Source organism: Oryctolagus cuniculus, chromosome 21 (assembly GCF_964237555.1).
Source record: "Oryctolagus cuniculus chromosome 21, mOryCun1.1, whole genome shotgun sequence".
In the NCBI taxonomy this organism is placed as follows: domain Eukaryota; kingdom Metazoa; phylum Chordata; class Mammalia; order Lagomorpha; family Leporidae; genus Oryctolagus; species Oryctolagus cuniculus.
This window is the reverse complement of record NC_091452.1, coordinates 23,370,190-23,383,188: the sequence shown is the minus strand read 5'-3', so window position 1 is coordinate 23,383,188 and position 12,999 is coordinate 23,370,190. Positions and strand designations below refer to the sequence as shown.

The 12,999-nt window shown below is 45.5% G+C and overlaps 1 long non-coding RNA gene across 1 annotated transcript in view; it reads left to right on the top strand.

Annotated features, from left to right (window-relative positions):
- Positions 1 to 5,314: 5,314 nt before the first annotated feature.
- Positions 5,315 to 12,999, top strand: part of LOC103352352 (uncharacterized) — a 28,344-nt gene continuing 20,659 nt past the window's right edge. Inside the window, exon 1 of the long non-coding RNA XR_011385146.1 lies at positions 5,315 to 12,433. This is a non-coding gene — a long non-coding RNA (uncharacterized lncRNA). The remainder of the gene's footprint in view (positions 12,434 to 12,999) is intronic.

Sequence of the window (12,999 nt, the reverse complement as noted above, 5' to 3'; positions counted from 1 at the left end):
AATCCATTCAGCCAGTCTGTGTCTTTTAACTGGAGAGTTGAGGCCATTTACTCAAGGTGACTATTGTAAGTAACAACTTGGCACTGCCATTTTCCCAAAAATTTTCCTATTTTTTACTTTTTACTCCTCCTCTTACTCCTCCTCCTCCTCTAATTTTGTGTCCCTCTAATTTTGGGAAAATTTCCTCTGCCATTTCCTCCCTAAGTCTTTCCTGAGACTACACTATCTCCATTTTTTTAAAATTACCTTATCCTGGACTAGAGCACTAAGTGCCCTCCCTACTCCGCCATCTTGGAACCCTGAACCTCATTCTTGAGCAGGGAGATCCTTTAGCACCTAGACCCAGAAGAAGAATCCCATTCTTTCTGTTTAGAAAAAATAGTCTTCATTTTGGCACATTGAAACACAAGTTGGCACACCAAAAATTAATGGATCAAGGAATAGTGAGAATCCTCCAGGTATTTTTTTAAAGATTTATTTATTTATTTGAAAGTCAGAGTTACACAGAGAGAGGAGAAGTGGTGTGGGGGGGTCTTTCATCTGATGGTTCACTCCCTAGTTGCTCGCAATGGCTGAAGCTGTGCCGATCCAAAGCCAGGAGCCAGGAGCTTCCTCTAGATCTCCCACACTGGGACAGGGGCCCAAGGACTTGGGCCATCTTCTACAGCTTTCCCAGGCCATAGCAGAGAGCTGGATCAGAAGTGGAGCAGCTGGGTCTCGAACCGGTGCCCATATGGGATGCCAGTGCTTCAGGCCAGGGCATTAACTTGCTGCGCCACAACACCAGCCCCAAGCTCCAGGTATTTTTTAAGGAGACTGTAGCATTACTATAAAGGCCGTGCTAGAGGAGGAGCCTCCTTGGATAACATCCATACAATAGGTAGAATTTAATTTTCAGAACAACAGTCCATGCACTGTCTGTTCATTGTAGAACTCTCAATTCAGAAACAACAGCCACTTATTTTTTTATAAAGATGTATTTAAGGGCCGGCGCCGTGGCTCACTAGGCTAATCCTCCGCCTAGCGGCGCCGGCACACCGGGTTCTAGTCCCAGTCGGGGCGCCGGATTCTGTCCCGGTTGCCCCTCTTCCAGGCCAGCCCTCTGCTGTGGCCCGGGAGTGCAGTGGAGGATGGCCCAGGTGCTTGGGCCCTGCACCCCATGGGAGACCAGGAAAAGCACCTGGCTCCTGGCTCCTGCCACCGGATCGGCGCGGTGCGCTGGCCGCAGCGCGCCGGCCGCGGCGGCCATTGGAGGGTGAACCAACTGCAAAGGAAGACCTTTCTCTCAGTCTCTCTCTCTCTCTCTGTCCACTCTGCCTGTCAAAAAATAAATAAATAAATAAATAAATAAATAAAAAATAAAATTAAAAAAAGATGTATTTATTTATTTTGAAAGAGTTAGAGAGAGAGGGAGAGACACAGAGAGAGAGATCGTCCATCTACTGATTCAGTCCCCAGAAAGCCGCAACAACCAGCGCTGGGCCAGGCTAAAATCAGAAGCCTGCAGCTTCATCCAGATGTCCGTGGGGGTGCCAGAGACTTAAGGCATCCTCCACTGCTTTCCTCTGGCCATTTGCAGGGAGCCTCATAGGAAGCAGAGCAGCCAGGACACGAGCCAGTAGCCATATGGGATGCCAGCATCTCAGGTGGTTGCTTTACCCCCTGTGCCACAGCACTAGCTCCACAACAGCCATTTTATTTGTTTATGTAATTATTTATTTATTTTTAAAAATACACATTCAAATGTGTTTATGGAGGTTTTTAAAGATTTTTTAAATTTATTTGAAAGGCAGAGTAGCATGAAGAGGTAGAGGGAGATCTTCCATCTGCTGGCTCACTCCCCAGATGGCTACAACAGCCAGAGTTAAGCCACTCCCAAGCCAGAAGCTAGGCCTGGCCTAGCCCTAGTCATCGTGGCCATCTGGGGAGTGGACCAGCTGATGGACGATCTCTCTCTGCCTCTCCCTCTCTGTAACTCTGCCTTTCAAATAAATAAATAAATAAAATAAAAGCTTCTTCCAGGTCTCCCATATGGGTGCAGGGACCCAAGTACCTGAGCCATCTTCTGCTGCTTTCCCAGGCACATTAGCAGAGAGTTGGATCAAAAGTGGAGCAGCCAGGACTTGAACTGGTGCCCATATAGGATGCTGGCACTGCAGGTAGTAGGCTTAACTTTCTATGCCACAGTTCCAGCCCATAAATAAATCTTTAAAAAAAAAAAAAAACCTGAAGACTGAAGAAAGTATTCTTTTCTGTCAAAGTCCTACATTTAGACTCAGTTGAAGGCTCATTATCCAATGTCTTTTACAGTATGGGATTGTAACCCTGCTGAATCTGGAAGGAGCTGTCCATCACTGGAAGGGAAACAGTCTACCCAGAGCTAATTTCCAGCACTCGGATTCTAGGTAGTAGTAAAGATGTTTGACGTTCTCACTCAGTCACTTCTGGCCTATCCCAAATCCCCCTCAGGGGATACCTGAGTGGCCATTTCTTTTCCTGGCTAGCTGTCTTTTTCTCTGTCCACACCTACTGCACTGCCAACCCCACCCCTGACCTGGGTTCTGGTTCCAGTCTCACTTCAGAACAGTTGTAGGTCCTACTCCTTCTAAGTTTAGCACGTCCCAGGCCAACTTGATGGTTCCAATAATCCCCAGCCCATATTTCCTTGACTTAGGCTAAGGGACTCCAAGGTAAAAATGAAAAGAAAGAAAAAGGTTCTGTGAAACAGGGAACACTTTTGTCCCACAAAGTCTTAGCAGATACTGACCTTTTGTACTGACATAGGTTTCTTTGCATAATCTTAGGACCAGCATAAGGTTTATTTACATGCTTCTGTGCTGCTGTGTTTTTACACTGATGGATCATAATGTACATTTGGTTTCAGAAGAGAAAGTCATGAGTTAGAGAACTACATTTATTTGCTGACAGAATTCGCAAGTTTCTCACTATGTTAAGGGAATGTTAAGAGAGACAGCGTAGATGGTAACTGAGATGTTACATAGCTGAGTGTGTGTAAGTGCATGGCTAATATAGCAGATACACATTTCTCAGGCCTGCCAAGAAGCGACAACACCCCAGCAGCAGTAAGCACACCGAGGCTCAGGTCTTGATTTCTAATGCCATTCTCAAAAAGAACAAGAGGTCTTTGGAGAGATTGCAGAACCTAAGACTGAAGCAGGAAATACATGATCATACAATGTTCAGCAGCAGGGATATGTTCTAAGGAGTGTGTCATATGAAGATGTTTTCATTGTGCGAACATTGCAGTATACTTAAATGGTACAGGCCCTTGACTTGACATGTTTTCTTGATACAGTCGAGAGAGGCAGTAAACAGGAGGTGTCCTGAGGCTAATGCTGGCATCATGCAGCATCCTATTTTACAGAATTTTCGTAAGTAAGAGGAACACACTCTAAAATAACGATGAGGCAGACGTTGTGGCACAGTGGGTTTAGCTGCTGCTTAGGTTGCCCACATTGCATATTAGGGTGTCTGGGTTCAGATCCTGGCTACTCGGCTTCTAATCCAGCTCCCTGTTAATGCACATGGGAGGCAGTGGTGATGGTCCGAGTGCCTGGGTTCTTGCTACCCAGGTGGGAAGCCCAGATGGGAGTTCCTGGATCCTGGCTTTAGCATGGCCCAGTGCTGGACCAGCGGATGGAAGACTTTCTCTCCCTCCATCCTCCTTCCACCCTGCCCCATTCTGCTGTCACTTGGCTTTTCAACTAAATAAATAATGATGAAGAGTATAATATAGTGAGTAACAATTCAGGAACTTTATCAAGTATTATATCACATACAGTTTTATGTGCTCTGTTTTTTTCTTTACAACTGGCAGTGCAGCAGGTTTGTTGCACTAACATCATCACAAACATATGAGTGACATATTGCTCTACAATATTATGATGACTATGACATCACTAGATGATAGGAATTTGTCACTCTACTTTAATCTTCTGGGGTCCACTGTGGTATATGCCATCTGTCCGGACTGCAGCACTGTTGTGTAGTGTATGATTGCTTACAAGGAGAGCCAGAGGCATCTTGTGTCGGGAAATAAGGAAGTGCCCCAGAAACAAGGTGGGCTGGGCTATACATCAAAAGCAGCACAGGAGCTAACTGAAAGAATCCTAATGGCCAAAGTTCAACTAATTTGAGCCACAAAAACAAATTAGGGAATTATATTTGCTATGAGAATTAGAAAAGTTTATACCACATCAGAGAATATTAAAATGACAAGTGGAGATGATATATGTAGGAATATCTATCAGTGTGAAAGCCTAGCAGCACCCAACCATGCAAATAAATCTACATCAGGCCCAAGTTATCATCCAGAGAAAAAAGTAAACACCCGTAAGTCTGTACTGATAGTAATGAATGATTATAGAAGTGAGAGCAAGCAAATCTATGCAGAACAATTCCAAATAATTCATGCGTTTGCTCTCAATGAAGTGGCACATAACTGCCTACATCCGAGGCATAGGCTTCCAGAGACTACCATATAGAAAGAGAATAACTACAGTAGAGACACTGTTCAACACTCCCTTAGCCAGGTGACCAAAGTCAAGATGAGCAATGCTAAGTTATGTCAGTAATATGTACCGTTGATAGCACATGAGAGATTGGCACGTATGTCTGTGGAATTTCTCTTAGATATTCACCACTCCCATCTAATCAGGAAAATATAGATCCTAGTAGAAGGGAATTCTACCCAATACTTGAGCAGTACTCCTTAGAAATGTCAAAGTCCTCAAAAACAAGCCTGGATGCAGACAGCTGTCACAGCCAGGAGGAGGCTAGAGAGACATGATGACTGATGTAATGTGGCATCCTGAATGCAATCCTGGGACAGGAAATGGACATTAGAGGAAAACTAAGGAAGTCCAAATAGTCGTGGATTTTAATTGGCTACGTATGTTACCATAATAAAGTAAAAGATTAATAGGAACAACTGGGGGTTATTTGAGGAACATACTCAATTTTTTTGTAAATCTTAAAAGTCCTTTAAAATAAAAAGTTATATTTTAAAAACCAGAGGTAGACATTGTGACTCAGCAGGTCAGGCTACCACTTAGGATGCCCATATCCCATATCAGAATGCCTGGTTCAAGCTTCCACTATTTTACACCCAGGGCAGTGGATGATTGCCCAAGTATTTGGGTTCCTGCCACCCACAGCCTGGCCTGGCCCCAGCTGTTGCAGACATTTGGGGAGCAAACCAGTGGATGGAAGATGTCTCTCCTTTTCTGTCACTCTGCCTTTCAAATAAGTAAGTAAATCATCTTTTTTTTTTTTTTTTTTTTTTTTTTTTTTTTTTTTTTTTTGACAGGCAGAGTGGACAGTGAGAGAGAGAGAGACAGAGAGAAAGGTCTTCCTTTGCCGTTGGTTCACCCTCCAGTGGCTGCCGCGGCTGGCGCTCTGCGGCCGGCGCACCGCACTGATCCAATGGCAGGAGCCAAGTGCTTCTCCTGGTCTCCCATGGGGTGCAGGGCCCAAGCACTTGGGCCATCCTCCACTGCACTCCCTGGCCACAGCAGAGAGCTGGCCTGGCAGAGGGGCAACCAGGACAGAATCCGGCGCCCTGACCGGGACTAGAACCCAGTATGCCGGTGCCGCAAGGTGGAGGATTAGCCTAGTGAGCCACGGCGCCGGCCGTAAATCATCTTTTTTAAAAATTAAAATCAAGGGGCTGGCTTTGTGGTGTAGTGGGTAAAGCCCCTGCCTGCAGTACTGGCATCCCATATGGGCGCAAGTTCAAGTCCCAGCTGCTCCACTTCAGATCTAGCTCTCTGCTGTGGCCTGGGAAAGCAGTAGAGGATGGCCCAAGTCCTTGGGCCCCTGCACCCATGTGGGAGATCTGGAAGAAGCTCCTGGCTCCTGGCTTTGGATCAGCCCAGCTCTGGTTGTTGCAGCCATTTGGGGAATAATTCTTTTTTTAAAAAAAATTAAAATTAAATTAAATCAGAAAGTACACATAAAGCAAGAAACTATAGAAAATTAATTCCAATTATTAAAGTTTTTTTTTAACTGCTATAGGGGCTGGCACTGTGGCATAGTGGGTTAAGCCACTGCCTGCAGTTCTGACATCCCATATGGGTACTGGTTTGAGCCCTGGCTACTCCATTTCCAATCCACTATCCCTTGATGCTTTGTCTAGGAGGGTGGCAGAAGATGGCCCATGTGCTTGGGCCTCTGCATCCACATGGGAGACTTGAATGAAGTTCCTGGCTCCTGGCTTTGTCCTGGGCCAGCCTTGGCCATTGTGCATTTGGGGAGTGAACCAGCAAATGGAAGACCTCTCTTTCTACTTCTGCCTCTCTCTCTGTAACTCTGCCTTTCAAATAAATAAATAAATATTTTTTAAAAACTGTACATGAAAACCCTAGAGACTTTTTTATAAAACTATGCCTATTGGTGCGCCGGCTGCAGCGGCGGCCATTGGAGGGTGAACCAACGGCAAAAGGAGGACCTTTCTCTCTCTGTCTCTCTCTCTCTCTCACTGTCCACTCTGCCTGTCAAAAAAAAAAAAAAAAAACTATGCCTATTAAAAAAATTAAAATATGATTATTGTTTAACCCAGAAGTATCACTTTTCATAATTTCCAACAAAAATAGTTACAAAGTCTGTATAAATATTAGAGTGGGGCAGCATGTGGCACAGCAGGTAAAGCTGTCACCTGCAGTTTTGGCATCCAACATGGGCACCAGTTCAAGTCTCTGCTGCTCCACTTCCAATCCAGCTCCCTGCTATGGCCTGGGAAAAGCAGCAGAAGATGGCCCAAATATTTAGGTCCCTGCCACCTTTGTAGGAGACCTGGATTGAAGCTCTTTGCTTTGACCTGGCCCAGCCCTAGCCATGTGGGCATCTGACTGTGAACCAGTAGATAGAAGAGCAATTTCTCTCTTTCTTCTTCTCCCTCTCTTCACCCACTCACCCTTCCTCTTTTTCTCTCTGTAACTCTAACATTCAAGTAAATAAATTTATTTATTTATTTATTTATTTTGAAAGGTAGAGTTACAGAGAGAGAGGGAGAGACAGAGAGAGAAATCTGCCATCTGCTGGTTCACTCCCCAGATGGCCACAACGGCCGGAGCTGGGCCTGTTTGAAACCAGGAGCCAGGGGCTTCTTCCAGGTTTTCCACATGGGTGCATGGGCACAAGAGCTTGGACCATCCTCTGCTGCTTTCCCAGGCACATTACCAGGGAGCTGGATTGGAAGTGGAGCAGTGAGACTTGAACTGGCTCCCACATGGGGTACCAGTGCTGCAGGCAGCGGCTTTACCCACTACACCACAGTGCCAACCCTGAATAATTTTTTAAGTATTATTTATAGATATTTGCCCAAAACAAAAAATGGGAAACAGCCATGTATTGGGAAGTGGTTGCGTGGTATCATGGTTGGCAGAATTCTACCCTTTGAGTGGGTAGAAATTGTGAATGGGATAGATTTCATCCCCAAGACTGGATTATATTGGATGGGCCAGTGGAGAGTTGTCAAGATTTGGTTTGGTTTCTATTTTCTGTTTTTATTTTAGAAACAAAATGCATGCTCCTTATAAATATAACAAGACAGTGCGCTCCTCACTACCCCACCACCAAAACCAGCTTTCCAGAGCCACTGCTGACTTTTCGAAGGGAGATTATTCTGGAAGGGTCTGACCTAGTCATGGGTGCCTTAAAAAGACTGTGCTCTTCCTGTAAAGATTCGAAGCATGAGAGACATTTGCCATGAGAGAGATCTCTTGTCGCTGGCTTTGAAGGTGAAGATTGCATGGAAAGGAATATAGGAAATCCAAAATAAACAATATTTATGGAATCTTTATGGAAAAATGGCAGAGCCAAGTTGCTACTTATCAATAGTCACCTTGAAGGAAAATGGCCTCAGCTCTCCAGTTAAAAGATACAGACTGGCCAAATGGATTAAAAAACAAAACCCATCTAATTGCTGCCTACAAGAAACGCATCTAAACAACAACAATACTCCTAGACTGAAAGCAAAAGGATGGAAAAAGATATTCCATGATAGCAGAAACAGAAAAAGAGCTGGCGTAGCCATCCTAATATCAGAAAAATAGATGTTAACACAAAAATTGTTAAAATAGACAAAGGGCGCTGTGTAATGATTAAGGGATCAATTCAACAGAAAGATGCGACTATAATAAATGTATGCACACCTGATTACAGGGCACATGGCTATTTAAAAGAAATGTTAATGGATCTAAAGTGAGACACAGACTCCAACACAACTGTAACGGGGGACTTTCATACTCCACTTTCAGCAATGGACAGATGAACCAGACAGAATACCAGCGAGGAAACAACAGAGTTAATCAACATTACTACTACTTGGATAATTATCAAAACTTAAGTGGTGGTGCTGGCTCTGTGGTGCAGTAGGTTAATCCTCTGCCTGTGGTGCCGACATCCCATATGGACACCTGTTCTAGTCCCAGCTGCTCCTCTTCCAATCCAGCTCTCTGCTATGGCCTGGGAAAGCAGTAGAAGATGGCCCAAGTAGCTGCTGTGCTGCCCGCAGTGCCAGCATCCCATATGGGCACCAGTTCAAGTCCTGACTGCTCCACTGCATCTGGGTCTCTGACGTGGGTGCAGGGATGCAGGGGTCCAAGGACTTAAGCCATCTTCTACTGTTTCCCAGGCCCTAGTAGAGAGCTGGATCGGAAGCAGAGCAGCTGGGACTTGAACCAGGCGCCCACATGGGATGCCCGCACTGTAGGTGGAGGCTTTACCCACTACGCCACAGTGCTGGCCCCTCGATTTTTTTTTTTAATTTGTTGAGACCTGCTTTATGGCCTAACATTTGGTCTATCCTAGAGAAAGTTCCATGCACTGGTGAGAAGAATGTGTACTCTGCAACTATACGGTGAAAAGTTGTGTAGCTATCTGTTAGGTCCATTTGGTCTACAGTGTTGATTAACTCTGTTGTTTCCTTGCTGATATTCTGTTTATTTTGGATTTCCTTTGTACTTTCATAGGAGATTTTCGCCTTCACCTTCTTTCATAGTGATGACCATGTTTCTGTGTGTTAGCACATCCTTAAGCATCTTTGGTAAAGCTGGACTAGTGGCAACAAATTCCTTCAACTTCTGTTTGTTATGGGAGGTCTTCGTTTCACTTTCATTCATAAACGAGAGCTTTGCAGGATACAGTATTGTAGGTTGACAGTTTCTTTTCTCTTAAGACTTGGACTATATCTCGCCATTCTCTCCTAGCCTGTAGGGTTTCTGATAAGAAGTCAGCTGTGAGTCTAATTGGAGATCTAAAAGTAATCTGGCATTTCTGTCATGCATATTTTATTTATTTATTTAGCTATCTTTTTTTAATTTAAAAAGCAAGATTTATTAGAGTCAAAGATCTCCATCCAGAGCAGCATGGAGGGGGGGCTTCCAAGAGAGGAAAAACCCAAAGGGGCTGGTGGTAGTGGGGTTTTTAAGTACAATTATGGGAAAGAAATTGTCAATCAATAAGGTGGGGACAAACCCAACAAAAGACCTGGTTTACAATCCTTTATCCTGTCTAGCCATTTGCAAGGCTTATTTGTTTTCACAATAAACTGGGAGCTCAAAAGGGTGGAGTCACCACTCCCTTGCTGTTCTCATGCTAAGACTGGAAGCTCTCAAGGAGCGGGCAGGCAGGCACTTCTGACCTTGCTAAGGATGACTTCTGGGGGAACATTTCCACCCTCATTTTCCAGACTGCCTATTAACCCATGACTCCTCATGTTCCCCCTTCAACAAGAATGGACCCTAAGTTCTGTTGGGGGAACTGGGCAGTGATTGCTCTGTCTGCTTCATGCTGAAAAGAGGCATCACTGGGACCGGGACAGGGACAGGGATCCAGCAGGAGGCTTCTCAGCAGGATCATGCATTTAGGAATCTTGTCTTTATGTTTTACTGTGGAGAGTTTCACTACAACGTGTCCTGGTGAAGATCTTTCCTGGTCAGGTCTGTTAGGAGTTCTGTGTGCTTCCTGTACTTGGAGATCCCTTTCTTTCTCCAAACTGGGGAAGTTTTCTGAAATTATTTCTCTAAAAAGACCTTCTAATCCATTCTCTTTCCAGGCCTTCAGGAACTCCTAAGGATCCATATGTTGGGTCATTTGATAGTATCCCGTAAATCTCCAACACTGTTTTTTAGTTTTCCAATTTCATCTTGTTTTTGGTCTGACTAAAATTTTCAGAGATTTGTCTTCTAACTCAGATACCCTTTCTTCTGCCTCATCAAGTCTGTTCTTAAGGCTTTCCACTGTGTTTTTTTCTTTATCCTTTTGAATGCTTCATTTCCAGTATTTTGTTTTGATTTCTCTTTAAAAATCTCAATTTTGTGGGAAGAATTTCCATTCATGTCATGTACAGATTTCTTTAATTAATGAATTTGCTTCTGATTACTTGCAAGTAATCCTATGATCAATTTTTTGAATTCTGTTTCCAGCATTTCATCAATTTCTTCATGTTCACATTTATTTTATTTTTAAGATTTATTTATTTATTTGAAAGACAGAGTTTCACAGAGACAGGAGCAGAGGCAGAGACAGAGAGAGGTCTTCTATCTGCTGGTTCACTCCCCATTGGCAGCAATGGGCAGATCTGCGCCAATTCGAAGCCAGGATCTTCTTCCAGGTCTCCATGCAGGTACAGGGGCCCAAGGACTTGGGCCATCTTCTACTGTTTCCCCAGGCCATAGCGGAGAGCTGGATTGGAAGTGGAGCAGCTGGGACTCGAACTGGCACCCATATGGGATGCCGGCACTGCAGGCAGCAGCTTTACCCACTACACCACAGCACTGGCCCCATATGTTTGTTCTTTTAACTGCTGAATTTTTATTAGGCATTTGTGGTGATACTTCTTGGATCTTTTTTGCCCCCCCCCCCCCCCCCGCAATGGCTTTTATCTTTGGACTATTCCTCTGTGGCTTAGTGGAGTGTCCACCTTTTCAGTGAATACCCAGAAGTGTGTGCTGGGTGTGGTCAGGGAGCTCTGTTTAGCGCTCCAGGGTGAGGGGGAGTGTCCAAGGTGAAACCCAAGTTGGGCATGGTAAATCCCACCCCCCACCCTTTTTTTTAATCAAATGGGAGCTTTGTTTTGCTCTGTTGGCATATTCTCACACTCACCTCCTCTCCTCAAAGGGGACCAATGCCTGGATGCTAGCCCCAGTGGGTACAGTTTTCATCCACACTGCCACAAGAACCACACAGAGTATCCATGCTGTCATTGGTATGAACACAAATCCTACAGCGATGACTCTCAGCATGGAATCGGGGAGCCCGGAGCGTGTGGAGCCACCCACAGTGACCTGCCCAGAGTCTCAGCCACACCTTGCATGCTCCCATGCAGCCACAGTGTTTTCACAGTCCCAGCACACAAGGCTCCCACAGGCATGAGCACCCAGCCCCCTGTTTATTCTCCCAGCCAAACTCAGGCCTCTCCTCTCAACTGGGTGCGCAGACGCGAGCTGGCGTAGCTGTTACGCATGTCCAAAATGGTGCTTGCCCTCTCTTGGCTAGTTACAGGATGCTGGTGCCAGGTGGTCAGGGAGAGAGAAACATGACTCCCTTTTTTCCCTCTCTAATTTGGCAGGTACATTTTCCCCTACAGGGCTCCAAACCAGGCCCACGCCAGGCTCTTCCTGCAGCTTTATCATGAACGGCTTGGACTGCTGCGGTCTGGTCTCACCTCACTCTCCAAAGCTGGTGCTGAGGCTCTTGGCTGCTGGCGTCCCGAGCTGTGCACATCCGTACCCTCCACGTAGGTCCACAGTGTCCCCCAGTTTGCATGGAGTTTCCTCTGCTGTTTTCTCCATAACCCTTTTGAGATTGCCCTCTCTCCACCTTTTTTTTGTTTCTTTTTAATTATCCTCCCCTGGACTCAAGTTTTGATCTTTCTAAAAGAAATAGACAAAAGTTTTTGTTTGTTTGTTTTTTGTGAAAGGCAATTTTGTGTGCCTAGCTTGTGGCGATGCATTAGCAGTAATAGAAAAAGCCACTCTGGAGTGTCAGTGCCAAGTGCATCTGGATAAACTCAGTGCTCGTCAGTGGAGCTGGGAACCACAACAAGCCCTGTCACTAGACCTTGTGACGGAGACAGCGATCCTCAGCTGAGCCAGCGAATCGTAAAGAAGCTGAGAGGCCGTGGAGTGTGTGGAAGAGGACATGGCGGCTGCTGTGCTGTTGCAGTTGTCTCGGAGTGTTAGTTTGCCTTGGAGAACCATGTCAGGTCGGATCACTGACAGCACAAGATACTGAGAACACGCTGAGGGATTCTGCAGATTTCCAGCTTTTTCCTCTGGCTTGTGGCAAGATGATGGCCATCATCAGTGCTGCCCAGCTGGCTGGTTTTGGTCTTGGGATAACTGCACACGACACACTGACACACGAGAGGAGCTGCTGTTCCTAGAAGCTACGCATGGCTCTACAAGAGGTGAGGACTTGAGAGATTTGTTTTATCAATGAAAACACTTGAGCTTACACTTCAGAAGTTGTGTGGCCTTACTACAGGTAGAGCTCCAGCCATGGTTGGCTCAAAGGATCTATTTATTTATTTGAAAGGCAGAGATTGTCCTTCCTCTGGTTCACTTCTCAAATGGCTTTGACAGCCAGGCTGAAGCCAAGAGCTTCCTCTGGGTATCCCATGTGGGTGCAGGGGCCCAAGTACTTGGGCCACATTCCACTGCTTTCCCAGGCACATTAGCAGAGATGGATCGGAAGTGGAGCAGCCAGAAACCAAACTGACACCCCTATGTGATGCCAGTGTCATGTGGTGACTTAACCTGCCGCGCCACTATGCCAGCCCCCATTTCAGTCTTGATCCAGACACGAAGAAAATCTCTGTCACAGTTGTGGCTCAACAATACGATGTCAACAGTATCACCACGCATACATTTTGTCAAAAGCAGAAGGTTTCACAGCTGCCAGTTTAAGGGTTACTGGATGATGTTGACTAGAGTGTGGTGGTCTTGTTCATCACTGTGAAGTGTGGTCGCTGAG